A 27,831-nucleotide genomic window follows, 5' to 3' on the forward strand; every position below is an offset into this window, starting at 1 on the left:
TTTCTGCATCATATTGATTATATAACCAAAACATTGGCTGAAGTGAAGTTTTTGCTTTGTGGCAACAGTCTTAAATGACTTTCTTTTATTAATGAAAGCGACTGTGTTTGAACAGGAGTTTTTAATTTTTTACAGGGCATTTCCTTATAACACCCCTTTACGCCTGTGTAATCACCAGCTGGTCCCAAATCAGTGATAGCGCCGCTCGCGCAAGAAAGAGGGCCAACTATGCATGGAGAATGAATGAGGTGAACAGACCCCGAGTCTGTTATGTTGGTGGAAACTGAGAATGGCAGAGAACAGGGGAAAATATTCCAGAAGTAATATACTACATCAGGCAGGGAGGTATATAAAGAGGCACGGCCGAAAAAGTCAACACAGTGACAGTCTTTGACTGTTGGACAGAGTCGTACATAGTTTTGCACAGTCGTACAAGCATTACAGATTTTCAGCCCTTCTACAGCCAATTCGCTAGAGATCAAGGGTGAGACTACGGTGCTGACGATGGAGAATCCACAAGATAAGTCAATGAGTAGCTGAGCAAGTAAGCTCAGTGAGTTGCATGGAAGTACGACACTCACTAGGCGAGTGAGCTACAGTCCCAGTGAAACATGATCATTGGTGCAAGTTATCGCAAGTCATGCCCACAATCGTGCGGCTGCCGAGTATGAGACATACCAAGCGAGGAGCAGTTGGAACCCAACTCGCTGTAGTTATCTCAGCTCACTGTCTAATCGAGCAAATGCAGAAAGGACTCACTTAAAATGTTCAGCAACCACTTTATAAAATACACAAGTTGCAATGATGCAACTTAAGAATTGTTTAACTTCAAACTTTTTTTTTCCTTGCATCTCTGACAGCCAAAATGGAAGTAAAGTACATTGGTTTTGTTCATAGAAGCATACAATGATCTGTTTAATACAAACAAAATGTTTTCTTTTGTTTTCATGATCAATATGAATTATCAAAGACCAGGGAAGAAATTGGTTTTTTACTACTTTAAAATTTAGATTAAGGTTTGGTAGCGTCTTACAATTTGTGTGCATTACAAATGAATATGATTTTCTTGCATTAGTTATATGTTGCATGGTTTTGACATTCCAATTGTTGCATAGTTTATAAACTCTGCCTTAAAGTAGCAGTGTGTCTCTTAAGTCGTAATACAGTGGATGGGTGAGGTAGGATGCTTTCCATGGCTTCTTGTACAAAAATAACTCAACATCAGCAATGGCGATTCACCACGTAGGCTAAACCATACCTGCCAAATTTTACGGTTTTCCCATGATTTGCTTGGAAAATAATCTGCATTATGGTTGTATGTAAATTCTGAATATCTTAACGCTTTTTAAGCTTACGATTTATTTTGGCCTATTATTTCTGGTAGTGAAAATGTTTTTATTGTTTGCATTTAGTTTCTGTTACAATACGGCAGTTCATCTTGAGGTATTTTGTCTTGTAAACAAGAAAAGATGACAAATATTGAACAGAACAAAATCGAGCTAACCAACTACTGTCACCCCCTCTTATTTTCTCTGCTTTTGATAAACTAAAGTAAAACTTATTCATATGAAGTCTAGTTGCGTGGCGGAAATAGCATTGAGTTTTCTTAGGTTGTATTTTTCTGTACGTCTTTGGAAGTTAAATGCTTGTGGATGAAGATACCAGGTATGGCTATTAAATAACTGGACTGAAGTCATAACACTTTTTATTTGTCACCAATTACAGCAGAAGTTTTATCGCCTTCAATGTACACCCCTTGGCGCTCCCTACACAGCTCCATATGACGTTTCCATCGCTGAAAGCAGTGCTGGAAGTCCTTTTCTGTCAGCTGGTTGAGAACCTACGTCACTTTTGCTTCAATCACTTCCACACTTTTAAATCTTGTCCCCTTCAGCACCAACTGGACATTGGGAAATAAAAAAAAGTCACAGGGGGCAAGGTCGGACAAGTACAGTGGATGTTCCAACACAGTGATGCCGTACTTTGCGAGGAACACTTTCACAGACAGAACAGAACAGGCAGAATGGACTGGTGCATTGTGTTGGTGAAGGATCCAGGACTTGGTTTTCCACAAATCAGGTCTTCGTCTTCTCACACGTTCATGGTTCATGTAGGGACGTCAGAACCTCTATGTAGAAATATTGATTGACCGTCTGACCTTTGGGTACCCAGTGAACGTAGACAATGCCACGAATGTCAAAAAAACAATCATCATTGCTTTGAATTTGGATTTGCTCATCCTGGCTTTTTTTTTGCCTTGGCAAATTTGGGCTCTTCCAATGCATGGATTGCCTCTTTGTTTCAGGATCAAAAGTAAAAAACCACGATTCATCACAAGTAATCACGAACACTTTTTTGTTGATTCCTGTCATTTCAGCAAGCCCTCGGATGCTCGGATGACGATCAGCGCGGAGTAATTTACCCATTTGTTCAATGTTTTCGTCAGTTTTTGACGTTGAGGGCCATCCTGGGCGCCAATCGTCTTCAGTTGTTCACGCCCTTCTTTAAACCGTTTAAACCACTCAAAAACTTGTGTACGAGATAAACATTCATTCCCGTAGACTTCTTTCAACATTGCATAAGCTTCTGTGACAGTTTTCCTTGTTTAACAAGAAACTTGAGGTTAACTCGTTGCTCCGTCTGACCACTTGGCATTTTTCCGACGCGTAACTAGTGCGTAAACTAATTCAATCAACTGCTACAGTCAAACTAAGCGACCTGCTGGCTTGTCTAGCGAGCTCAGGGTGGGGGAAGGACCATCAGACACAGTCATGTTCAAACAGGGAGCACTTTGCTGGGAGCAGCATCAGTCTGGTTATTTAATATTCAGCAAGATGTTGTGTGCCGTCACAATGTTTAACAAACACTAAAAAACAGTATGGACATGTGTTTAAGTTCCATGTGACAGCTGAAAAAGAACCAAACTATGCGTTTTGTAGCATGTGCAGTTGTGATTTAAATGTTTCTCATGATGGTAAGAATGATGTTTCTAATAATGTGAAGTGTTTGAAACACGATAGTAATGTAAAACTGCAGAGGAAAAAAATTTGCAGTTTTTTTTTCAACAATCTGTACCAGTACCAAGGATGTGTTTCAAGAGGAAAGGTATTTCACCAGTTTTTTAATAGAACATAACAGTTCATTCAGTGTAGCAGTGGAAATTTGTTTCAGAAAATTTTCCCGACTTCAGATAGAGCAAAAACGTATAGTTGCGGTCACATGAAAACTGCTGCTATATTCAAGAAATGACATCAGCAACCTATAAACAGAAATTTTTTTAGAAACCATTAAGAATTTACAAACACTGTTTTTAATGTAAATAGAGGAACATCTCTAGTGTTCAAAGAAACATTTTCTAAATTTTATTTTATTTATGGAAAATCCACTAAGTAAGAATATTACTATAGATTTGAACAATATTGACTTCACGTGGTTTTTTTATGTATGTGATGTTTTTTTAAAAATATATATTAATTGTAATCTAAAGCAATGGATCATATATCTTGGTAATTTCAACTTTAAATCAATTAGGCTCTGATATTCTTTGGTGTTTTTTTTAATATGTACTTTAATTATTATTCCTGTAGGTATTAAGTAGATTGTTTACAGGTATGCATCCATTAAACTATTGATGTGTTTATGATGTTGCTTTACTTATGGTTAGAGACCTGCAAAATTCGCGGATTCATTCGGTGATAGGCTAGAATTCAAACACATAAACCTCTTAGATAATTTTGCTATTGGCATACTGTTCATCTGGACGAATCTCAACCAGTTATAAACCCTCAACCAAAGAAGTATCGAATCACAGACAAACCAGCTGAGACGACTTACAAGTCGGCAGCCACTGAACTTGCGTTATTTGCCCGAGTGTACAGGGATATGTGCAGTCTATCCTGAAGGCCATCGAAACCACGAATTTTGCAGGTCTCTACTTATGGTGCATGTTTCACTATCATTGATTCAAACATTTTGTATGATTTATGCAAGAATTTTTTTTTCTTCCCCCAAATCCTACTGATGGTGTTCTTGCAAAGTTGGCAGGTATGCTAAACAAACCTGCTCCACCTATGGGAGGGTAGGAAAGGTGCTAGCACCAAATACTGGATACAGGTTTAGTCATCGGCCCATTTAGGCACATTGTGTGACACTGCCATGACAAACACCAGGAATAGTTAGTACTGGCATTTTTTAGATGACTTGGAAAATTCTATGTGACTATAGAAATATCCCTCAAGGCAAAGTGAAAGCACTTCACCACGTGACGATGCAATGCTTTTCCCCACCTTTGCTTTCCTATATTGTCTTCTCCTCTTTTACTTCCACGCCTTCCACTCCAGGGGCCGTCATTACCCTCGTAACTAAAATCACTAGATATATAAACAATAAATTTTAAAGATATCATGTGTGCATTAAAACAGTCTTGTATCTATTAGTGTTCCAAAATTTTTGACCCTCCATTTAACTGGGAAATTTTCAATACCTACCACATAAATCCCCTGGTCTACAGCTTCCTCAACCCCCTCAATAACCCACAAAATCGCCCCTCCCAAAATTTTGAAGTTGGGTCTTCCCCGGCAACCATCATTTTACTATCTCTGTGTTCCTAAAAAAAACATTACCTACATTCTAATGAGCAAAATGCACCCTTTGTCAACCATCGGGAAACGTAGCTAACGGCCAGCCAGGTTTGTTATCACCTTATGTGACTGTTTAGTTATGGTGTGGACCTTAATCCAGTTATCCTGAGCCTATAATTTGGTGATTACTAATTCGCAACTATGGTTTGCCTACCATCTGCTGTGATGTCACACCAACAGCACTGGCAAATGTGTGCCACACATCAGGTGTGTGTGGGTGTTTACAATTAACACTGTTCAAGAAACCATGTGCCATGTTCAAACAATGTGCCTTCCACCAAGGTGATGATCCCCCACCCAAATACTTTTTACCATTCAAGTGGAGCTGGTGCTTTGAGTCACACATGAATGGCATGACTATGCATCCATCCAGGAGGCATTTTGTTAATACTACGATTCAGCAAGGGCTCAAACTGATGTCATCCAGTTTGTGTTCACATATTTACATGAAAATCATTGGAGACTTCAATTAACATATGTGACATGTTATGAAAGAAAGAAAGAAAACCCATAATTGAGTAACAGCTGATTGGTGAAATGCTCCCATCCCAGATGTCACTTCCTGTGAACGAACCACTGCCACTGCTCAGTCTTTCTCCTTCCAGTGCATATCTACCCTTCCGTTAACATACTCCCAGGCACAATACCTATTTTCCCTCATCTGCATCCCACACACCCCTCCCTTATCAAAACTGTCTGCAGGCTATTGTCTCCCTCACTTTTCATACCTCAGTTTGTGAGGTATTTTGAGACGGTAATTAATCGTACAGCTATCAGGTATGGCCGGCGTTAGCATCGTGTAGTGACGCCAACGTGATTTTACCGCTAATATCACCCCAGATATTAATAAACATAGTTCGGTCCATTCCTAATTTCATGATAAATTAAATAAACAGTGACATTTTGGCAGAAAACTATAAATTAATTCAAAATACTTCATAATAGCTACACACAGGTCTAGAGGTCTTGAAGCTAGGACTATCGTGCGTGAGCAAACCGGAGCAAAACCCCAAAACTTTTACGTTTTGAACACTTTAAAGGAATCTATTAAATTTTATTGTTTTAGTATATATATATTTTTTTGTTTAACATTCATACATTATGCAAGAAATACCATAGACTGGACTATTTCATATTTGTTTTTGTTTAATTATGACTCAAAATTTTTCTTTCTGAGATGTGTCATTTAATAAAAAAATTATTATAATTTTTGTTCAAGAATCTTAATTTTATTTCACTCTTCTGGACCCAAGGCAATTAGTTCCTTTATTGATAGTTTGTCCGTATTGAAAAGAAAATTAATTTATTTGAAAGCACGTTTGTGTACAAAGTTAACTTTCATTTTAAATAGTGTTTGCTGTGTTGATTAAGTGTTGTAATAATTTTGAAGCAGTAAGGTCCCAGTTTGCCAATGGTTTGAAGTGAACAATTTAGTGAGTACAGTAAGTATTTAAATCAGAATTGAGAAATGACTTCATACTTCTCTAAATACTGGACATTCAATTTCAATTATACCTTTTTAATATCATCTTTTTTAATATTAAGTCGTTAGTATTTGGTGTGTATTAAGTGTTAAAACAATTTTCACGACACTTGAGATATGAAATTGGTATTACTGTTATCCATTTTGGTAGTCAAAATAACCTCCCTTTCAGAGAAAAATAACACCGATTTTCCAGAAAAATAACCTCAAATTCTGTGAACAAATAAACACGAAAAGTGCATAACCCTAGTAATAGTTCGTTTCATCAAAAACATTTTCAACCGAAGGTTTTAGATAAAGTTTAGGAATTTTTACAATGAATTATAGTGAACTTGAAAGTAACCATATTTTAAAAAAAGTAATGGCATTTTGATTTTCTACCCTTGTTATTTTCATCCCTTGAAACAATGGATTGTATTATAAAAAATGTTTCACACAATTGTTTTAAGTAAACATTATAAGATTTACAAACAGTTTGAACAGATCTGAAAGTATACCACTAAGGGAGTTATGATTTTTTATTATTATTATTATTATACCCCTCAATGTTTCAACCCCAGCATTGGTACTTCAAATCAAAAATTGTTTCAGGCAAAGTTTTTAGATAAAAATTATAAGATTAATAGGCAATGTGTACGAATGTGTCATTGTTTCCATAATCTTGAAAACCTTCTATGATATCGTCTTTTTCACTATAGTGAATGTGAGTTTCGAGTTTCATTTCATCAAACAACACACAATTATTGTCTAACTCGTTCATTTTGGACACAATTTGATAAGATGGTGTATTATAGCTCTATTTATTCCTGGCTGAAATGGGATTTTACCAAGAATTGTCAGAGTTCTTTTTGAAGGTAGGGCAAAAAACTTAGACAAGAATTTATGACCTTTCAGACTTTCCTTAAGTAAAGACAGTGAAAAAAATCTTGTCTTCATAAGTAAACCGCCTACCCCGGGCTATATAACTTTCGTTAGTTACTTGGAATCAAATGATGTTTGAGACTACTTTATCATCCTTGGAAATGATGCTGTTGAAACATTCAACTGTGCTGAATTTCTCAGCCAGCTGCACTCTTGCCCTGAAAGACTTGACTTTCTTGTCCAGAAGTTTTGAAAGCTTCAATTTCTGAGCCTCACCAAACAATGTGCTTTGGGAGTGAGCTCATGTTTTCTTGTCACACCAACAATTTCAGAAGGCTAGTTCTGCTTGATGTAACTAAAAACACATTAACACAATACCATCATCTACCAACCATGTGTTTTCCTAAATTGAACAGACAACACAGTACCTACATGCTAATAGTAGTCTGAAATATTAAAGAGAAGAAAGAGAAGGATGAATTCAGAAAAAAGTGACATAATAGACACCTATGTAAAGAAAATTTATAAAACCAAGATTTTGATGTAGTGAAAAGCAAATTAGTCAAACCTCATTGATTACCTCAATAATACAAAGTTCTCAATGTTCAGCTGAATGTTTGATAAATATTTGTTTGCATTATAATGTCATGTTCAAGTCCATTGGTGAAAATAAGTAATGCTGGCAATAAATATAGGTAATTTTCCAATGCAGTGTATGAGATAATCAACTTTCAGAGTTTTTGAGATAATTAATGAAATCTCTGAATACAAGTTTTGAATATTATTATTACAAATTTAAAAAAAAAAAACATGAAATTTGTATCAAACTGGGTTCACTGTAATAATAATTTCACAAATATGAGTTCAGTAGATAAGTGAACACTGGGGGACTTAGGTACAGTAGCTGTAACAAGTTTTGTAGAGCAGATGACGAAACGGTAAAATAAAAATCTCAAGAAAAACCAAACATACAATCAAACAGACTTTAAAACAATGTGATTAGAGGCTGATAGAAGGATTGTGGAGGAAAGGTGAAAGCTGAGAGCTATAAATGAAAAAAAAAATTTAATTCAAAGGTTATCTTTTAATGTTATATTTAAAAAATATATTACTTTAATATTCATCCATTTAAGATTAATCCTCTGTTAAAAGTTGTTTTAAAAAATTGTCAGTCACTTAAATATAACTTAGAAACATTTAATACTGATTTTATGATCAACAAATTCAATTGCAGTGTAAGAACATTACTTTCCTCATGACAACAGATTTCATCTTGTTTTAATAAATTTTTTAATACAAATCCTTGATCATAATTGAAATTTTTAACTTATTTATTATTATTATTTATTTCTCAGTATTAAAAAAATTCAATAGTACATCATACCACGAGAGGCTTTCCTCTGAGTTCTCAAGCAGTGTCTCAAACATCCTGCTGTTTTGTTTTCTGCGCAATCAGTTTGGAATCAGCTTTCTAGGTTTTTGGCATGGCTGTTCATTAGAATGTAATGAAAGATTACAGTCATCCAGAGGGGTGTTCCTGCAAGAAAGGAAATAATTCAATGTACACAAAACCATTACGTTTTTCGAAGTGTTAGTACGTGTTACTTGTGTTTGTACTCTGAGCCACTTCTACCTGCACAACATGATTTAATATGATTTACCATGAAAACACAGAAAACAATCATGAGACTAATAACAAATTCATCCTAAGTAGTTCATTGTAAAACTTAATTTGCTTAAACAAACTTTTAAACAGTTATTAATTTATATATTCACAGGTTAAGCAAGTGTTGTTATCTAGAATTTGGGAATGTCATTCATTAATATTTCACTTGACACTGTGAAGTCAAATACATACCTACTACACTAGAAAACAGATAATGTTGCTTTATTTTAACAATTAATATTGTCTAGGTTTCTGTTTCTAAGGCAAATTTGTGTTAATTTTAATTGCTTATTATGACGATGTCTACTATGAACATTGTGTAATGTTATTTTATGACACATCTAATAACACTATTTATTACATTTCATATGTAATGATACAGATTATATATATACACACATTTGACTACAATTACATTTTGAATAACTTTACGAAACCATTACCGACTGCTCGATTGTACATAGGCAAGTATAATATCAAGTTAAAATACGGTGGATGGACAAAGTTATAATTTATACATATATTTGTAAGAATATGTGCTTTAAGTGTTGATAAAAAATAGCATGCCTTTAACAACCATAATAATATTTTGTTAAAGCTAACACCCTCAGCTGTGAACAAAAAATTACTGAATGTAATTTCCTTAAGGCATTTTAGTCAAAACATTCATAACTAAAAGTAAATTGGAATATTTATAAAATTAAGTGAAATATCAATTTTAACTGCACTAAACTAACAAAATTATGCAAAACAATCAGCAATGATTGGCAGCATCTTTGTAAAATATGTCTTAATGTATAGAAACATTAAAACATGACAAATGGAAAACAATATCATAAATGTTGTGAATTTAATTACATAGGCCTTACCTTTGTATCTTCTCCTGCTGTTTCAGTTTTCCACCTAAATCCGGGGGATATGAAAAAGAGTTTCAGCTGTTCCCTTCTCTTTAAAACCTGTCAAATAACAAAGCACTGGTAAACACTTTACGACAGAAACAGTATGGTACGTTATGTAGTTATTACAAATTATTTTAACAATAAATAATCTAACATACCAAAAGCACTACGATAAGTGACTACATAACCTCTGTCGCTGTCGTGGTAAAACTGTATATCTGCTGGTTTTAAATATCATTAAGTCTAAGTTCACTACACTAATGACTAGCACCTACTGTTTTATATAATCATCTAAGCATGTAAATTACGTAGTTAATAATGGCCAATAACCTAATGCATTAAGGCCGTCCCTGGTCGGGCGACTTGATAGGGAATTGTGCGTTAAAAAGTGTTTTCTACATCTTCTACAATTTTTCAGATAAAAATTTTGTACTTGGCTTGTTTGCTGCAGTTTTACAACAGAAATCGTCGTACAGGTTAATATTGTAGAAAAAAAATTGGTAAGTATTTTATTTTATGTTTTTAAATTCAAGAAAACTTAAAAGTGGTCTTAAAAACAGGCTCTAATATATACAAATATTTAGAGCCTGCACTATTTTTCCTTTTAAAGTAAAGATAAAAAAAAGTAAGCAGTGGCATACTGCTAACTTCATTAGAACATGAAATATTTCGTATTTTGCATTTTCAGCAATTTTTTCTGGCCGCGAGTAGGTTCACTTGCGCCTGTCTTGCGCGCGGGAGCCTGTAGCCGGCTGCCGTGCTGCCATTACTTCGGACCCTTCCTCGGCTAATGGGATCTGACCCCACCTCCTCCGTGCCAGTAAATAATCTGAATGGTGCGGAGCACTGTTTCAACGACGAGCAGAAAGTTAAGAACAGTAGCTATTATTCGCGTATTTTAACTGCTAACAACAATAGGAAATGAAACACTCAGAAATGGAGCCTTACTATCAATTCAGAGATGCATTACTGTGCGGCAAAAAGTTGACGCCGCCGTCAGTGCTCCCTCTGAGAGCACAGGCCGTTATGTGTCCTCAACACCTGATTTGTGCCGCGCCTCGAACTCGCCCGCGCGCGCAAAATAGTGCAGTGCCCCGAACGGCGTGACGTCAGTCACGGCCCCCTACGTGTGCAAAGCGCCCGGCCGGGTGTGGCACTGCGCAAGGGTATTATTTATTCATGCATTTTATAAGATAAACAGAAACTCATAAATCTAAAACCATCAATAATCAATGTTAATTTAATAATCATTTTATAAAGGGTTATCATTCACAAAACTGGCCGAAGTCATCTTCCCGCGCTCCGCAGTTTTCCCGCGGAATTTCCCCCCTCCCTGGCCCCGGCGGTCAGGGAGGTTAGTCAGTCGCCATCCAGCACTCGCCCGGGCCGGCAGCCCACGCACGGGGATCCTTCAACTTTCGCGCCAACATCTTGTAACTGCAATAGGTAATTATAGCCAAACCGTTTTTATATCAGCTCCCCGGTCGGCCCACATCGGCCGTTAGCAGCCTCGCGCGGTCTATTAATAAAATGTGTATCCCATCCAGGGATTTTTATATCTTACGTAATAATTTAGGTGATCCTTCGTGGCACCTGCGCCTCACGCTATAACGCCCCACCTCGGGACATAGTTCTTTGCCCACGCAGGGCGGCATGGCGCCAAACGCGACCACAAACATTCGGACGAGTCATCAACTGGGACGTGCCACGGCCACGTGTGCGATATCATACCAGATTCCACCGTGTCCGTACCCAGCTTAACGTGGCCTTCGCCACCCCGCGGACTAGCTGCTTGTGCACATCCTCCTGTGCGGGACTAATCACAGTGATTTATTGTAATGTGTTTTTATAAGTAAATTCGCGGGACCTGCCGTCCTTTTAGTGTAATGTGTTTTCATAAGTAAATTCACGGGACCTGCCGTCCTTTTTAGTGTAATGTGTTTTCATAAGTAAATTCGCGGGACCTGCCGTCCTTATAGTGTCATGTGTTTTCATAAGTAATTTGCGGGGCCGATTGCCCACACACCTCACGTCGCGTCCGAGTAATCTCGCATGAGCCAGAACAGGTTCATCGTGCGCGGAGCTTAGGTCGACGATGAAGCGGCCAGTTACGTGAACGTGTGACGTGTAGACTGTGCTACGCAATAAAACGGCTACAAGTACGTGTGTGTTTCATTAATAAGGCGTCCTGGGAGGCCATAACAGCCCGGGGAGTCCTTTGTCGCCGCGTCCCTGCCTGCAGCCACGAGGCCAGGAACCCCACCCTTGAGATCCAAAATTAATCAACCAGTTTAAATTCACGTAGAATCAGATCAGGCAACGGGGACGGCGACAAAGTGAAAGGTTTGAAGAAAAGGTGAATTTTTTTTATAGTTTTAATTATTTTTTCCATTTACTGTAAAGTGTGTTTGGGCAAAAAATATTTTGTGACATATTGTGCTTTTCAAAAACTTCCAATTGTTTTATTTGAAATGTGATCAAGTGACGCTTTTCAAACTAAACTATCCTGATTCAATAAATGTGTTTATTTTTATGTAAGTATAATTTAGGTAAATAAAATCCTCAGCTTAAAAGTAAGAGTAAACAAACAGTTCTACGTGGAAAATTAGATTTGGTAAGCATGAAAACAAGTTAGTTTTTAACCGACTTAAAAAAAAGGAGGTTCTTAATTCGGTTGTATTGTTTTCATTCACTTGAGTATTAAGCTGTCCAAGCCCAATTGTTAGTTACAATTAGCTAACTTTTAAACAAATTGCGGCTTATAATAAATATTGTGCCCTACAATTTAATACAAATAATTTCAGTGCCTATGTGTAAGACTTAAAACATTAACATGGCTACGTTGGGGAATTCAACCCATAATCAGCAGCAAAATTAATTTCTTAGCACCATTCGTTACTCCGGCAATAATTTTTACTTAATTTGTCTACCGTGAGGACCTCAGTACACTAGCTGTGAAATAGTTTCTCTCTCCCCCCTTTTTTTTGTTGGAGTTCATGAAAATGTGAACCAAAAGTGGGAACTTGAAACTTGTACTTGAGATAGGTTAAATATATTGACACCAACCGCCGGTGCTCCCTCTGGATCGCACAGGCCGTTACGTCCCAACAACACTTACTCGTAAGTGCAACGAACACGCCCGAGCGATATGTCCGCTGTGTGAGTGAACGAGCGCCGCAACGAACACCATGTCAACTACAGTGCCCGGCCGGGTGTGGCAATGTGTTAATGTATAATTAAATCAGTAATTCTTTTTAAAACAACCAAATTAATAACAATTGAAAGATAGGCCTACTGTAATAAAATGAAAACTATGTGCGATTGTTAAATAATCATGTAATATCAAATATATAATTTAAGTCCAAAACTGGTCGATTCTGTTTTCCCGCGCTACACGTGTCTTGGCGCAAGGTCGCGCGGCGCCCTCGCGCCAGTTGACATCGGGAGCTCACAGGGGTCGGTCGCTCCGCGAACGCAGAACCTACAGTTTTCGCACCACGTCCAGTTCATCGCAATAGTTTTAAGTTTACCGAATATTTTCATTTAGCTCCGCGCCCGACCCCACTCAGCCATACATCCTTACGTGCAGCTCTTCGCACAATTCATTTTAATACCAACAGGGATATTTCAACATTCTACTTAATTTTTCACACCTTAAACATTAGGACAGCGGACTTGGTTCATACGCAGTCTCCAGGCTTCGACGCCAGTGAATCGTTATATTTTAAGGGCTTATAGCAAGCCTCGAGTGTCATGTACTAATTCTTTAATATACGTGTTTTCAATCTAACTGATTTTAACTGTCATATACGTATTTGCAATCTAACCAAATTATAACACTGTTTACCTGTAAGAAGTGGCTGTGACTCTCATATGTTTTCATCTAGCCAAGCTTACGCACGTTTCGAAGCATTCGTAGTGGGTTAGATTGCAATCACCTGTAGGAACTTTGATTATATATTGCTGTTATTATATGTTTAACGTCATTCACCACATAAACAGTTGCAGTATTTCAGCTCCGCGATGGTTTGCCGCAGCCTTCATGTTAGCCACGGTCAAGGATAAATCATTAGACACGAGTTTGCAATCTATCCTGTTCGCACGCAATATCACTGTATTGAACCTATCGTGAAGCGATGGTCTGACAACAGACTCGGCCAGGCATTGGACAATCAAGTGTAACGGTCTTAATAAAGTGCAGTATCTTTCCAGTCGGTTTTCCTTTTATTTTCAAGGCGTCCTGGGTGGCCTGAACAGCCCAAGTAGTTTTAAAATCGCGACGCACTCCTGCCTGCAGCCACGAGGTCGAAACCCCGTTTTTGCCCCCTGAGATCATTTTCAACTTAAAATTCACTCAAAACTTAATCAGGCAGCGGGAGTGGCGTCAATAATTTACATATTTTGGAACAGCTTAGATCCCCTGTGCGAAACGTTTCGGGATAATGGATTTCATACTCGCATGCTAAGGTAGATTAAGCAGCCAGTAAGTACATATGACATTGTACCATTACAAAACATTTTAATTTATTCTGTTCTTTTGAAGAGAAAGAATAATTGTAATTTTTAGACAGCTTTCTGATGTAACTTAAAGATAACTCCCTTTATCAGGCATTATATTGTTTTTATTAGGAAGCTACATCGTATGAATCTACATAGCAATGATACTTTTTTTTTTTATGGGTTATGTGGCCTCCAGCTTTTCGCCAACAGCCAAAGGGTCATTATATTCAGCGTGAATCTCAATTTCAAGTCATTTTCAAATATCAGAATATATATTGTACACCCATGCCTTACCCGGGACTCCAACCCAGGACCCCTCGCACCGTAAGCCGGTGTGCATTAGTGATGGGTCGTCCGTGAACGATTCGTTCAAAAAGAACGAATCTTTGAGAGAACGAAATCTTGAGATTCGTTCGCGATGTAAAGAACCGGCTCTTTGAGAGCCGGTACCTTGAAAGATTCGGAAGAACGAAAACGCGGAGAGAACGAGAGAACGAGATGAGAGAACCGGCCACGCGCCCGGTCTGATTCGTTCGTGAAATGATTCATGACGTCAGGAGTCTGAAGAATTAGTAATCACAGCGTGCGCATGTTCATAAGAGCAAACGATAACTGATCAAATAAAATAGGGTAACATGAAAAGTATATATACCTGAAAATGTCAACTGTTAAGTAGTGGTTTAAAATTGCGTACACAAATTTGGAAAAAAAAAAACTAAAAAAAAAAAAAACATGAATTAAAAATAACAGGGAAAGTAACTACAAATGTTCACACTTACCATTTAGGTGTTAATTAATGTACTTCATTTTTCTCTCTTCATACTGAATCGCAGTTGTAGTATTCAATTTTTGTCTTTTTTTCTCTAAATGTGTTGGTCTACATGTAAACACTTTACTCTCTCTAGAGTGTAAATAGCCTGTATATTAATATTTGTAACTTAAAAAGTTGACGTCCCTCGGCTTCTGGTCCCTATTTCCCTGTTTACTAGAAATTCCTGTTATGCCCGTACTGCTCTCGTCGGAGAGGTGTGGGTCCAGGCCGACGTGGCCGGGACCGGGAAATGCGGGACCTGGAGGGATGGTGAGGTAGAATGACAGGTAGATCGAAAGGACCACTCGATGTTGATCGTTCCACGAGCTCTTTTATTGCAATCAGAGAGCTTGCCGCGGCCTGGCGGTTCCGTCGCGGGGTGCGCGCCCTTCCCACGAAGACCCGGGCCCCCGAAGACCGTCTCGTACGGCCCACTTGTCCCGACGCGTACTGGTAGTTCTCCCACGTAACAAAGTTCCTGATATCCAACTGCTTCGCAAAGGCACGTGACGCGTGCGCGGTTCTTACGTACAAACTCGTAACGTCGGCGATGGTGCAGCAAAGAGTAACTATGTCCCTCACAAAGACACGTGAGGCGTGCGCGGTGCTTACGTACTGACTCGTAATGTCGGCGAAAGTTCAGCGATGCGTAACTATACTTACGCGTCCTATAATGACCGACTCGTGACGTAACTCGTAACTCGTAACTCGGACACCCAATCGCGTGGGCGGCACAACGTAGGCAGCGCGGCTGCTGCGAATGCTCGTGCTGTGGTGGTGTCGCCGGACCGTGAGCTCGATAGACCCGTCTCGCGATCAGCGCGGAGCGGAGCGCGCGTCCGCCGCTGCTCGAGTCCTGAGTTCAACTGCTCTCCCCCGCCCGTCCGCGGGCCGTCGCGCGCGGGCAGCGGGGGAGGGGAGGGGGAATCGGCCGGCGTGGGAGAGCGCCACCCCTCGCGACGCGGATGAGCGCCAGGCGCGCTTACATATAGACACTGCGACACGTTTACGAGAATTACAAGATTATTACACGATAGTTAATACATTACAGTTACATTATTTACACACTTAAAAAGTCACGGTCATTTGGAAAGAAATATATACAACACAGAAACATTTACACATTAACACTGGCTCACTGGCGTGCTAGGGCGCACGCGGGTGCGTCCCTGGCCGATGCACAACACTGAGGGTTCACTGGGGGAACAAGGGAGGACGTTGACGAGGCATAACGGCGTGAAGGAGCCGAGGATACACTTGGGTCGACGTCAAAGTAATACAATATAAATAATCTTGTTTCATATACGCAACTGTGATTCACTGGCTACGAAAAGCAATGTTCAAGTACTAACTATAATAGTGCGATTACAAATTAAAGTTAGAAAGATCACTTTCGTAACATTCTTAGATTTAATGCTCCCGTATTATATAGAATCACTGCATGAAGCATTTGCAGCGATCAACAGTCAATAATTTTATAACAGTCAGTATACAACTAGACGTTTGAAATTTCATTTACCCATGCAGAGTAGATAAAGATAACCAACCACGCGATCCAGCCTCCTCTCGTTGTCGGGTCGGGGAGGCTGGAAGCAAACACGTAGCCAATACTCTACGGATCAGTTCCGTGAAAGATTCGTTCAGAACGATTCGTTCATCTCGGTCATTTCGTTCTTTTCTGTATATAGGATCTGGCTCTTTTATCAGGTGTCGTAACTCGTTCATCCGACTACGCTACGGAGGTCGGCGTAGCAATGATACAACAGTTTGAAAATCTTATTAGTTGACTAAAACTGAGTATTTTATTTAAATTTAAGTATACCAATATTAGTCACAAAAAAATTGAAAATGTTTTTAAGTGTGCGTATATTCGTAAACATGAATAATTGCGCAGTTATTTATGAACTATTCACATTCGGAAGTTGAATATCAAAGATTAAAATTGCTAATATTTACAGGCATATCTGTAGTTGCTTGTTACTCAGGTGAAGCGAAACCTCTGTGTTTTTCATCATTTATTATAGTCGCCATTGCTTTTTTTTTTTTCGATATAAGGTATACGATACTTCACGATTCCAGGGAAAAGCATCGTTTTTGCCATTTGGACTAGTTATGACCATCCCCGATCTAACCTAATAAAAACATTTTTTTCTCTCTCTCATGAATCTGTGTTCAACCTTCTCTAGCACTAAATTAATACTCTATGACGTCGACCCAAGTGTCTCCTCGGCTCCTTCAGGCGATTATGCCTCGTCAACGTCCTCTCTTGAAATACCAGTGCAACCTAAGTGCAGTGCTACGATCTAGAGCTGTAGCAAACCGTATGTATTCGTTACTGAGTAACGGGTGCGGCATCTAGTAACGAGTAACGAAACGTTACACACGAATGCATTTCGTTACTCGCATCTTTCGTATGTTTCACGCATGCGCGCGCTTATTCGTTACAAAGAACGATGTTTGTTTATTAATAAAAGTATAATTTGGAAACTCGTCGTCCAAGTTTTTTACTGTTTATTAAAGGTATTGTGTGTGTAGACAAAGTTTTAGATTCGAACAGAAACAACGTAAGAAAGTATTTTTTACAAATTATAAATATGTATGTTTTTGTTTTTTATAATCGCGTATTTTCACGTTTTATGTTCTTATCTTAAAAGATATATTATAATAAAGCCGCTCTAATGAGAGTTAATTGTTTCTTGGTTAACAAAAGCTGTTCATTATCAAATATTTTTAATTGTTTATATTCGATTTATTTTTATTTACGCGACGTCATACTGTACGCGTACGAAATACGACTCGATTCGATGCTGTTACATAAGATAGCATGTGCCATGACATGCGGTATCAGAAGTAACGAGTAACGATACGAAAGTAACGAGTACTAATTGTTATAGTAACGAATACATACGGGTACACATTTTTTCGTTACTTTTACACCTCTACTACGATCAGGGACGCACCCGCGTGCGCCCTGGTACGTCAGCAGACATCACAGTGTATAAATAGTTATGTTTTTATGCCTTTTCTTTAAGTGACCACGAGCCTCCACGAGTGTGTAAATGTTGTGTAAATACTTATTTTGTATTAATTCTTTAACTCATCCAAGTGCTGTGTCATATCATGTAGATCGGCAAGCCTGGCCCGCCGCGCGAGTCACGTCTTCCCCGCCGGCCTGTTTCCCTTTCCTCCCCTCCGCAGACCGCGCAGGCGGGCGGCGGAGCGTCAGTCAGTTGCCTACTGGGAGTCGCACAGAGTAGACCTGCTTCGCTCCGCTCCACGAGAGGTAGTACGGGGTCCGGGTCGCAGCGTGGATGAAACGTTCGTCTACCGATGTGGTCGTCCAGGCTGTGACTGGATTCCTCGCGATAAGCCTCGTTAACAAGATCGCGTCTTCGTAACTCCGCAACTCTATCCGCTCGAGACACACGCAGTGCTCGTCTGACTTTTCTACTCTCTTAATCTGTATATATTGTCATAGAGTCGTCTACGCATACGCCACGAGTCGCGTACGTGCTACGAAGCACCGCCTAACTTTTCGTAACCGGTACGATTCGCTACGGGACCGCATACGTTTTTACGCCGGTTCTCATTTTGTCTCCAAGTGTTTGTTTTCGGGAGTCCGGGTCGCGGCAGAGGAGGACGCTCGTTTCGCGACGTGCCGGCCAGGCTGCGACAGGATTTCTGTACAGAAATAAAAGGAGCTCGTGAAAACGGACATCATCGCTTTATCCTTGTTACCATCTACCATTCCTTCCACATACGCTTAGTTCCCTCCTGATCCCTTACTTTCCGGTCCCGGCCACGTTGGCCTGAACTCACTTCCTCACCGACGAGAGCTACATGGGCAAAACAGGACATTTTCGCAGACAGGAAATTAGGGACCATAGGCCGAGGTACGTCAACTAATATATCTAACTATTTATTTCCTTTAATATATGTCTGCTTATGAAAAAAAAAACTCATAGCCTACAATTACTTTTAAGACCTTAATTGATACCAAAACAAGCCATTACACATGACGGGAAGGCGGCTGGCTAGTCCTCAGTCAAGGCTGCTTATGCGACCAACCCAATTGATACTGGTCGTCTGGCAGCTAGCATATACGGGAACAATATCAGCATTCAAATAATGTAGGGTTTATTTCACGCAATGTTACCTCCCACACTGTGTGTATGGCAGTCCTCACCACTGCTATGTGCTCAGTCGTATTGTGACGCTCCGCAAAAACTGTTACTTTTTTCGTTAGGATAACACTACTTGGAAGTAGAAATGGCTGCTAACAGTTATAGACTTTGGTTTCTACCTACTGAATACTTTATGGTAACCAATGAACGTTTTAAGATAAACACTGACGTCCCTCGGCCTGAGGTCACCTAAGTCTCTGTTGCGAATTGACCTGAGACTCGCCCTGATTTGCCCACGTAGCTCCAGTCGGAGAGAAAGTGGAGTTCAGGCCAATGTGGCCGGGACCATGAAACATGGGACCGGGAGTGAAATTTGTATAGGTAAGAGGAAATGAAGAAGGTTGCAAGGAGAAGATGTTGCTGTCCGTTTTCACGAGCTCCTTTATTCCGTCGAAGCCCTATCGCAGCCTGGCCGACACGTTGCGGGACGAGCATCCTCCCTCGCCGCGACCCGGACTCCCGGAAATACACTGGTAGCAACCTGAACGCGACTCGATGTGACTGCGGAGGCAGTCCCGTGACGAAATGTACTGGTTACGAAAGTTCAGACGTGCAAAGTCACGCATACACTGTCTGATACGACTACGGAGACAGTTCCGTGACGAAACGTACTGGTTACGAAAGTTCAGCAGTACAAACTAACTCAGACGCGGCCTGACACGACTGCGGAGGCAGTCCCGTGACGAACTTGTTGGTAGCGAGAATGATACCATACTGTGCGTGCGTCTTGAGCGGAGTGGAGCGAGTAGGCACGACTGCTCGGCTCGGAGTCTGGCTAGCCACTGCCTCCCCCGTCCGTCCGCGCGCCGGTGGTGTGGGGGGCAGAACTGTTGGTCCTATAACCCCTGCTGCCCATTTCCCACTGGTTGTTGTTGTTGTTGTTGTCGTCGTCGTCATCTTGGGCAGTCCTGATGCCAATGGAACGTGTGCTGCGGGCATCCAAGGCGACACTGGGGTGGTCGGCCTCCGTCCTGCCTATTCCCCGCATTCCGCCACTCTGGTGCAGTGCTCTGTGATCTTCCACTCGGTGGGCCATCGATTGCCCGTGCTACTGTCTGCCGTGGACGTTCGGGCTGCGTGTCTCCCTCTGGGAGAGAGGGTGCTCTGTACTCGTGTCTGGGCTCTCGTCCGGGAATGGTCGTAATTGTCCGTCGCCCCAGAAGGCGCTGCAGATTGCCCTCCATGGCTACGGCCTGTCGCACATATTCTTCAACAGACACATTGCAATACTGCCTGAGGAAGGGTTGTAATTCCTCCCGCACTAACGCGGTCACATCCGGCAACGCTTGCTCCAGCGCTTCCCCTGGTGCTATGAAACGATAAAGCTGCAACTTGCCCGTCGGGAATCTCTCCACCGATTTCGTGTCCCTCTGCGCCTCGCCGTAGAAACGAGCCTTGCAGCTGAAGACTGCCTGGCGGTCATCAAATCGCTGCGTGAGAGGCGTGGCGAACTCCCGCCACTGCATATCGTATCGCCCCCATAGAGTCCACCACTCACGAGCACGACTATGCAACTGTTCGCTCGTGCGTTGTGTCCACTCCTCTACTGGCACACTGCACTGTAACATACGCCTCTCAGACCATCGCACAAACTTCCTTGGGTCTTCGTGCACGAGACCACTAAACTCCGGCAGCACTATATGCCCGCCCCTGTGGCAACTCGCACAAAGTACGCGACTGGCGCCGCTGCCGAGTTCGTAGGCGTGTCCCAGTCAATTAGGTTCAGCGACGGTGGATTCTGGTTTGGTAACATCGACCCGACTATCAACCTGTGTGGCAGCATTGTTTACAAACACGGGGCCCACGTGGCCGCTCCGTCTGCGCAGCCTGCCCACGGAAGCTGTCACCGCGCCCGTCCGAACACCGCTGGCGCGCCACGAGATCACTGATGGCAGAACGGTGAAAGGAAGGACAAGGAGGGGGTACCGCGGTGCGTTGTCACATTGAAGGGGGAGGGGAGGTGAATCGACGGGAAATATAATCCGGTTGCGGGACGGGAGACGGCGATGCGCTATCACCTGAACCGTGAAACTGATAGGTGTTGGAAACGTAGGAAAGGAACTGTTACATCCTCGCGATGATGCAATCAGATGTACTGTCTAGGTGGAAAAATGAATCCATCCATTGTCCCTGGTGGATTTTCATGCTGTCTGATCACTCACTGTACACTCTTTTCTCGCACAGACCGCACTGACCACGATATTAAGCACTCTAACAATGTAGATAAATCATACAAGTAGGCCTCCGATTGAAAACATAATGGTATATGTCCAAGTTACTGAAAGACAGTCTGTGATTTAATTAAAGTCAGAACAATGTCACTAACAGCCTGGAGATGCACTCCAACAAAACTTAGTTTGCTGAGCGCCGCAAAAATGCGAACACTTCTTGCGCGGGCCAAGGGCCGACTTCCACGCAGCATCGCCAACTCCTAAAAACCTTGCGCGCACTACTCTCGTATGCATACACACACAACATGAAAACTGGGCAGCGTGTTCATTTTAACAAACTTAAGGAGCTATAAAAATGTTAAACAATATTAATAACACTATGTTCATACAAACTCCAATAACTTAAACCTAATTACAATTAATAGACACAACTTCCAGCAGTCAGTTTTCGCTGCTTGCATTATATTGCACAGCTGTGATCCCCATTTATGCAGGGAGAGCTGAGATGTGGCAGACGTCTCTCTGTAGTGTTACTGTTTGATAGTGTTGCCCGGCGCCAGCCCTCTAGACAAGAGCAGCCTCCTGCAGGGACGTCTGGCCCCTGTATCTTGCTGAAGGATGTCGCAGATTGCTGAGGAACGTCACCCGCGCTGGAAAACGCTGTGGTGCAGGCTTACCTGAAATAGTCCACATGTTATGGCCCATGAACATACCCCTACGCACGTCTCCTGCACACACATGTACAGTGCAAGGCAACTAAGAGTGCAGGTGAGTTGAGTCGTAAGGACTACTACAGTTAAGAGTTTCTGCAGATATTTTATTCTAGTACAGAGCAGTAAGAATTTATTACACAAGACAAGTACACAATACACCGACGAAATGGTAGTTTGCATGTCACTTACTCGCCATCTGTGATGCAAAGACTGAGACAAATACACTTAAGAATGAACTAAAAGAAACCATAAAACAGAAATTATTGAGCATCTCACGACCTTGTATGGTCATGGCGGTAGCTTGCACAGGACTCGAGACCAGGATGCCAGGACACCACTTCCGCGCGCACAGAGTGGAAGTTATGTTACAAACACTGCTATGGCATTCTGGGACAGGGCTGGGACGAAAGCTTCAAGGGCAAGGTGGTACGATATCAGCACTAACTCTGTGTTGGGTGCCAACATTCCATAATGGTTTCCAAACTTATTAGGGCAACACCGTTGCATTACATTAGATAATTTTTCTTCTTAAAGTACCACATAAAAATACCAGAGAGCAGGAGATAAGACAGGATAATATTAGAGACCTGGTCGCAGAATGAATATCATAAAATATGTTTTATAATTTGTTAATAATTTATAAATGATGAATCAGTTGACATCGTACGGCCGAAGGCCACCCCAAAGCCCGACCTGCACCCGCCAGTACTCGGCTCCGCTAACGGAAAGCACCCCTAGTCATGGCCCACCTGAGTCAAGTGAGCGGACCGCAGCCCAAGGTAGAGAATAGCGAACCATTTTAATTACACATGCAACGCACTCCGGAGTGCCGTGCCTAAAAAATTCCCCACACAATAATTAATTAATCAGAAACAAACAAAAGCCCCTAACTAATAGAGTGCGACGTAGGAGTGCCCGGGTCACTCACACGTATTAAGTAAACAATACATGTGTGAGTGCCCCCCTTGCGCCCTTCAGCCTAACTTAAATACAGCAACTAATTAACATCAGTGTGCAACCCAGTGCTTACATAATTGATTAGCCCCAGAGCGGTTAACAAGAGACAGTCTCTGGTGTGACGTTACAAATTCAAACTTTATTATGTGAAACACTAAATTGCAATTATTTAAGAGAGTATTTTATCAGAAAATGTCATTAGTAATAATATTAGGAATTTTAAGCAGCCTTCAGCCTTTTGTAAACATAGTAATTTACGAATAACGGAACTTGGGAAACTTTGGCGCGAGAGAACGGCCGAGCCCTTCCCTCGCGCCAGGGTCACACGCGAGTTGAGAGCAGCTCGCGGGCCGGGGCGGACGTGCGTTCCACAGGGAGTCATCACCCTTTGTTCACCGGCCGAGCACTTCTGGTAAATATAGTCATTTAATACATCAACCTTTTCTCTTACAATTAAACTCCCCATGTGTCCCCGGTCCTTTTCCGGTGTAGGGACTAACCCAGCCGCTCATTAATAAAACTCCCCGCACCAGTGGTTACGCGGGGCAGTTCAACGTACGGCACGGGCCAACTCCCGCCACCGCAGAACTTTAACTAAAAGCCGTGTGCACCGGCACCGGCCACAACGACACTTCGCTTGTGAACCTAATTTAGCCTACGGACCGCGGCCCACGCAAGTGGCCCGGCCCGCAACGTAGAGACGATATATGGGATTGGCCGACAAACAATCAAGCTTCTCTCCCCCCCCCCCCCCACCCTCGACTGGCGTGAGGGCTTAATAAGTATACACACGTAGAGGCACGCAGGTGTCCCTCTTAGATAACATGTGGAGTGTAATCGTGTACGTAAGAGCACCACAGTGTGCAGTTTTTTCAAGTGTAATCATCTAATAGTGTAACCAAAACTTATACGTGTTCCGACGCCTCACTGGCAGTCATGTACCGCCGAGTAGATCTCGCGCCCAATGTAATGAACCAGTGTAAATCGTGAACATTAAAACGTCCACCCCGCACCTTCCGTGCGCGACGTGCGACCCGTAAAACAACCAGAACAGTGTATGTAAATTAACATAAACAACCCAACCTAATCAGGAACCAAATTCCATCACCGCCGACGGTTCTAGCGGGCCACGCTGGGGCAACGAACCCACGACCATCACACGGTTAGACACCGAGCTAACCTGGCGCCCCCCCCCCCCCCCTTCCGGAACAGAAATCTCTAAAAAAGCCAGCCACCCCGCTAGGACTTGCGTCCGACATCGAACACGAGACCGCGGCTGACGGCACAGTAGAGTAATACATTGGCACTGGTCAATAGCCTCTAGGACTACTATCGATACGTTGGTGGTCGTTTGCATCGCTGCACTTGCACTGCATACATTCATGCTGTACATGGCCCTGAAGGAACCGCAATGGAACATAACTGCCTGTGCGAGCCGAGTGAGCACGCTTTTCGTCAGTATATAGTGGAGACCCTTCTGAATAATTTGGGATGGGCAAACAGCTTCGGCGAGTGTCGAGAAAGGAAAAGAGGACACTGGAGATGCTTGAATACGACCCAACATAGAGAAGGCAGAAGATTATAGAAGGTAAACTCCATATTGGCAAGGCCAATGAAACTTTGATGAGGGCGATGAAGAAAGTGCAGTGTAGAGCAGCAAAGTGGGTGATGGATATGAGATCATCCAGATCATCCAGTGACCCTGTCATCTGTGTTTCACATGAGAACTCTGTCCTGAATCCATGCTTTCTATTGTCTACCCAACCTTCATCATTCACTACTCCCACCAGTCTCTGCATTACTTTCCCTACTCAGGATGTCAGGCCAACTGGCCTGTAGTTCGCCTGGTTTGTCTTATTCCTACCTCCCTTGTAAATGGGTACCATTACTACTTCTTTCCATTGAGTTGGAAACCTCACCTCCTCCAGGGATTGTTGGAACATCACCTTCAAGTATCTACATACCTCTTTGCTCTCAACCTAAGGTGATTGTTCCCTGTACCAATCCGACCCAGATGCCTTCCTCCCTTTCAAACTCCTGACCCATTCCTCACATCTTCAATTTTTATCTCTAAAACTCTCTGTTCTACTGTGTTTTCTACCTCCCGACTATCCCATACACCCGCCCCTTACAAATACAGATAGGTTCTGCTCCTGTAGCAAATTTGCATTTTCCCTGTCCTCAGTACATTCATGCCCTTCTCTCCCCCTGGTCACTGCTATTCCTTCCTCTCCATTCAACCTTTGCACACACCATTTCCTTTTCCCCCCATCTTCCATGGAACTTTCCATGTACACATCCCTTGCCTGTTTTGTTTTCCTTCCCAGTTCCTTTCCCCAGCTCCTTCATCTCTACATTTATTTCTCCCACTTCTGTCCTCCTGGCCATAGCATGTAGCTTCCTACACTTTCTTTTTAAGGCCTGTTATCTCCCTCCCATAGTAGGGAGGATCACTTTTTGTCCTACCCTTATTTTACGTTGAAAATGCTCCACCACATGCTCCAGTAAGTCTCTCAAAGCGGCCAATATTTTGTCATGTCCTCCTGTATTTTTTCATTTACAAATACTCCATCTTCGAAAATGCCTACACACTTTTTTTTATCCGCCCTACCCCATACTCTAAGCACTCTCTTTATCCTTTCCTTATTTGCTTGCCATCCCATTTTACATCCATCATCGGGACCCTGCGATGACTGATCCCCTCCATCACCATACTACTTCCAACCGCATCCACTGGTCTCACCAGCACCACTTATAAGAGTGCCACTTTCCTCCTCCCCTCTACAATTTCAAATTATGATATTTTCCATTACCTCCTGCTCCAGTCATCTATTTACTAATTAAAATGCCCATCTCAGCTCCTTTGATCCCAACTCCTACAGCCCCTGCTCCCACACTACCTGTGGTATGTTAAGATCGCCTGCCACAATTCACCCATCTATCCTCCCCTAGCATGTCCAACATATACTTTACTACCTGGATGGCTTCATTCCCTTGCCCTGGGGGTTTGTACACCACCAGCAATATTACTTGTCTCTCCCAGCTTTGGATTTGTAATTACAATACTTCCATTCTCTCCCGCACCCATTCAAATTTTCCAAATAAACCCTCCCGCACACATACCATTATCCCTCCCCCATTTATGTTTCTGTCTCTTCTAAATATCTCATAATCCTACAGTTCACCATTCCCAATTTTTGTACTAAACTTAATTCTTAATTATAAATACTGCATACATAATACTCTTACACAGTCCTTAAGTTATAACCAGGAGCGGAACCAGGGTGGTGGGGGGGTGGTATTTGTGGTTCAACCCCCCCCCCCCCTCCTTAGGCCCAAATCTTAAATTAATTTCTTATTCATCACTCAAACAAATTTCATATTAAAATTAATAAAAATTTTATCATTACAATATTTAAATTTAAGAACCGAAAACTGCTAAAATAGCACTATTTTACACCTTATAATCCAAATTTTCCCGGGGGAGGACCCCCGGACCAGCCCCCCCCCCCCCCCCTCTGACACCTTTAAAGAGGTTTGGTCATGCTTATTAACACCCCCATACATAAATCCTGGCTACACCACTGGTTTTAACACAACACATTAGAGGCCACATTACACGAGCAGATGGTTGATAGTTGATTGACGCCAGCCGATAGTGCGCCTCTTAGTCGCACAGGCCGCGATGCCTCTCCGACGCCTCTCAAAACCGTGTGCCACGAACACGCCCGCGCGTGCAACATGGTGCAACGAGTGTGAGTGCACCGAACGACCCGCAGCTAGCACCACTACCGGCCACCTCGGCGGAAGCACTCCGCCTGGTGTGGCAATGTGCTTCCGCCGGACTATAGCATCAAGGGCACATGTTTTCTCTCACAGACATTAAATATGTAATGTATATTTCATCAAATGTTTTTATTTGTTAATCCAATTGTTCAATGTGCGAATAGGTCCTAAACTTGGCAGCGTCTGTTTCCCGCGCGCTGCGCTTCTGGCGCGCAATTGGCAGGCCTGCTGTAGCGCTGTGCTACACGGGTGAGTGAGTACCCACCGGGAGCTCGAAGAGGCTGGTCGTCTTCGCGCAACGTTGAGAGGCCACCTTCGCGCCAATTCCGCAACCGCATCTAGATCGTGAGTTACAACACCACTGGCCATGCATCACCGCGCATCACCGCGCAGGTCTTAGCAGCAACGTCCACCACGTACTGTTCGCTCAAATCTCCCCCCTCTCCATTGTAAGCGGGGTCATCGCCGAACAGCCGTACACGCGCAGAGCTCTCTAACCCCGAACAGTCGCGGCCAGGGGATGGATAGCACCATGTAGAGGTTGATGTGTAATAAAAACCACACTTCACGTAGCGGAGTGCATCATTTGTAGTGTAAGGCGTCTTGGGTGGCCTAAACAGCCTAAGAATCACCTCTACGGACACGTCCCTGCCTCCCGCCACTTGGCCGAACCCAAACCCCGAGACCCATCCCGCAAAACTTGATAGCTTTGACGGGGAGGCAGCCGGAACGGTGTCAAAGTGTCGCCCAACTTGGTGGCCTATCAAACATTTTCAAATTTTCAAACTTTTTAAATTTCAAATGTTCAAATTTTTCAAAGTTTCAAATTTTTTCAAATTTGGGAAAATCTGGTAAAGACAGTGAATGTGCAGGTCACGTACGCCACGGGACGGGAAGGAAGGCGCGCAGGTGCAGAGGAAGTCGGCGCGACGGAGCGGCGCGGAGCGCAAGATAACGAGTCGGCTTGTATTACGGCGCGTCTCACGCCGGGATCGGTCCGGGAAACTCCCAGTAGGGGGCAGTGACACAGCCGGCCACTGTCCCCGGGACTCCTGCCCGGCGGATCAACAGAGAGACAACATGGCGCCGACCGGATGTGATCGGGGCCTGGGCGACCCGCCCCTAACACGCCCCAGGTCCCCGACGAGGAGCGGCGTGCG

General features: G+C 42.5%; 1 protein-coding gene and 2 long non-coding RNA genes across 5 annotated transcripts in view; 1 reads left to right on the forward strand and 2 right to left on the reverse strand.

The window, feature by feature from the left end:
• Nucleotides 1-16,433, reverse strand: part of LOC134527927 (uncharacterized) — a 51,643-nt gene extending 35,210 nt beyond the window's left edge. The window contains exon 1 of the long non-coding RNA XR_010074316.1: nt 15,524-16,433. This is a non-coding gene — a long non-coding RNA (uncharacterized LOC134527927). The remainder of the gene's footprint in view (nt 1-15,523) is intronic.
• Nucleotides 1-21,795, forward strand: part of LOC134527924 (coiled-coil domain-containing protein 77-like) — a 109,485-nt gene extending 87,690 nt beyond the window's left edge. The window contains exon 9 of one of the 2 annotated variants that reach the window (XM_063360963.1): nt 3,172-3,637. The gene's annotated coding sequence lies outside the window, so the exon portion shown is untranslated. Of the gene's footprint in view, nt 1-3,171; nt 3,638-21,759 lie in introns of those variants that run through there. The other variant, XM_063360966.1, reaches the window with a different exon arrangement.
• LOC134527928 (uncharacterized) lies at nt 7,258-14,428 on the reverse strand. 2 transcript variants are annotated; one of them, XR_010074318.1, is made up of 4 exons: nt 14,344-14,428; nt 9,520-9,606; nt 8,369-8,521; nt 7,258-7,339 (listed from the first exon to the last, which is right to left on the reverse strand). It is a non-coding gene; the product is annotated as an uncharacterized LOC134527928 (long non-coding RNA). The 2 variants fall into 2 exon arrangements; XR_010074317.1 differs by lacking the exon at nt 14,344-14,428 and adding an exon at nt 10,498-11,535.
• Nucleotides 21,796-27,831: the final 6,036 nt, after the last annotated feature.

This window comes from Bacillus rossius, chromosome 1 (genome assembly GCF_032445375.1).
Source record: "Bacillus rossius redtenbacheri isolate Brsri chromosome 1, Brsri_v3, whole genome shotgun sequence".
NCBI lineage: Eukaryota > Metazoa > Arthropoda > Insecta > Phasmatodea > Bacillidae > Bacillus > Bacillus rossius.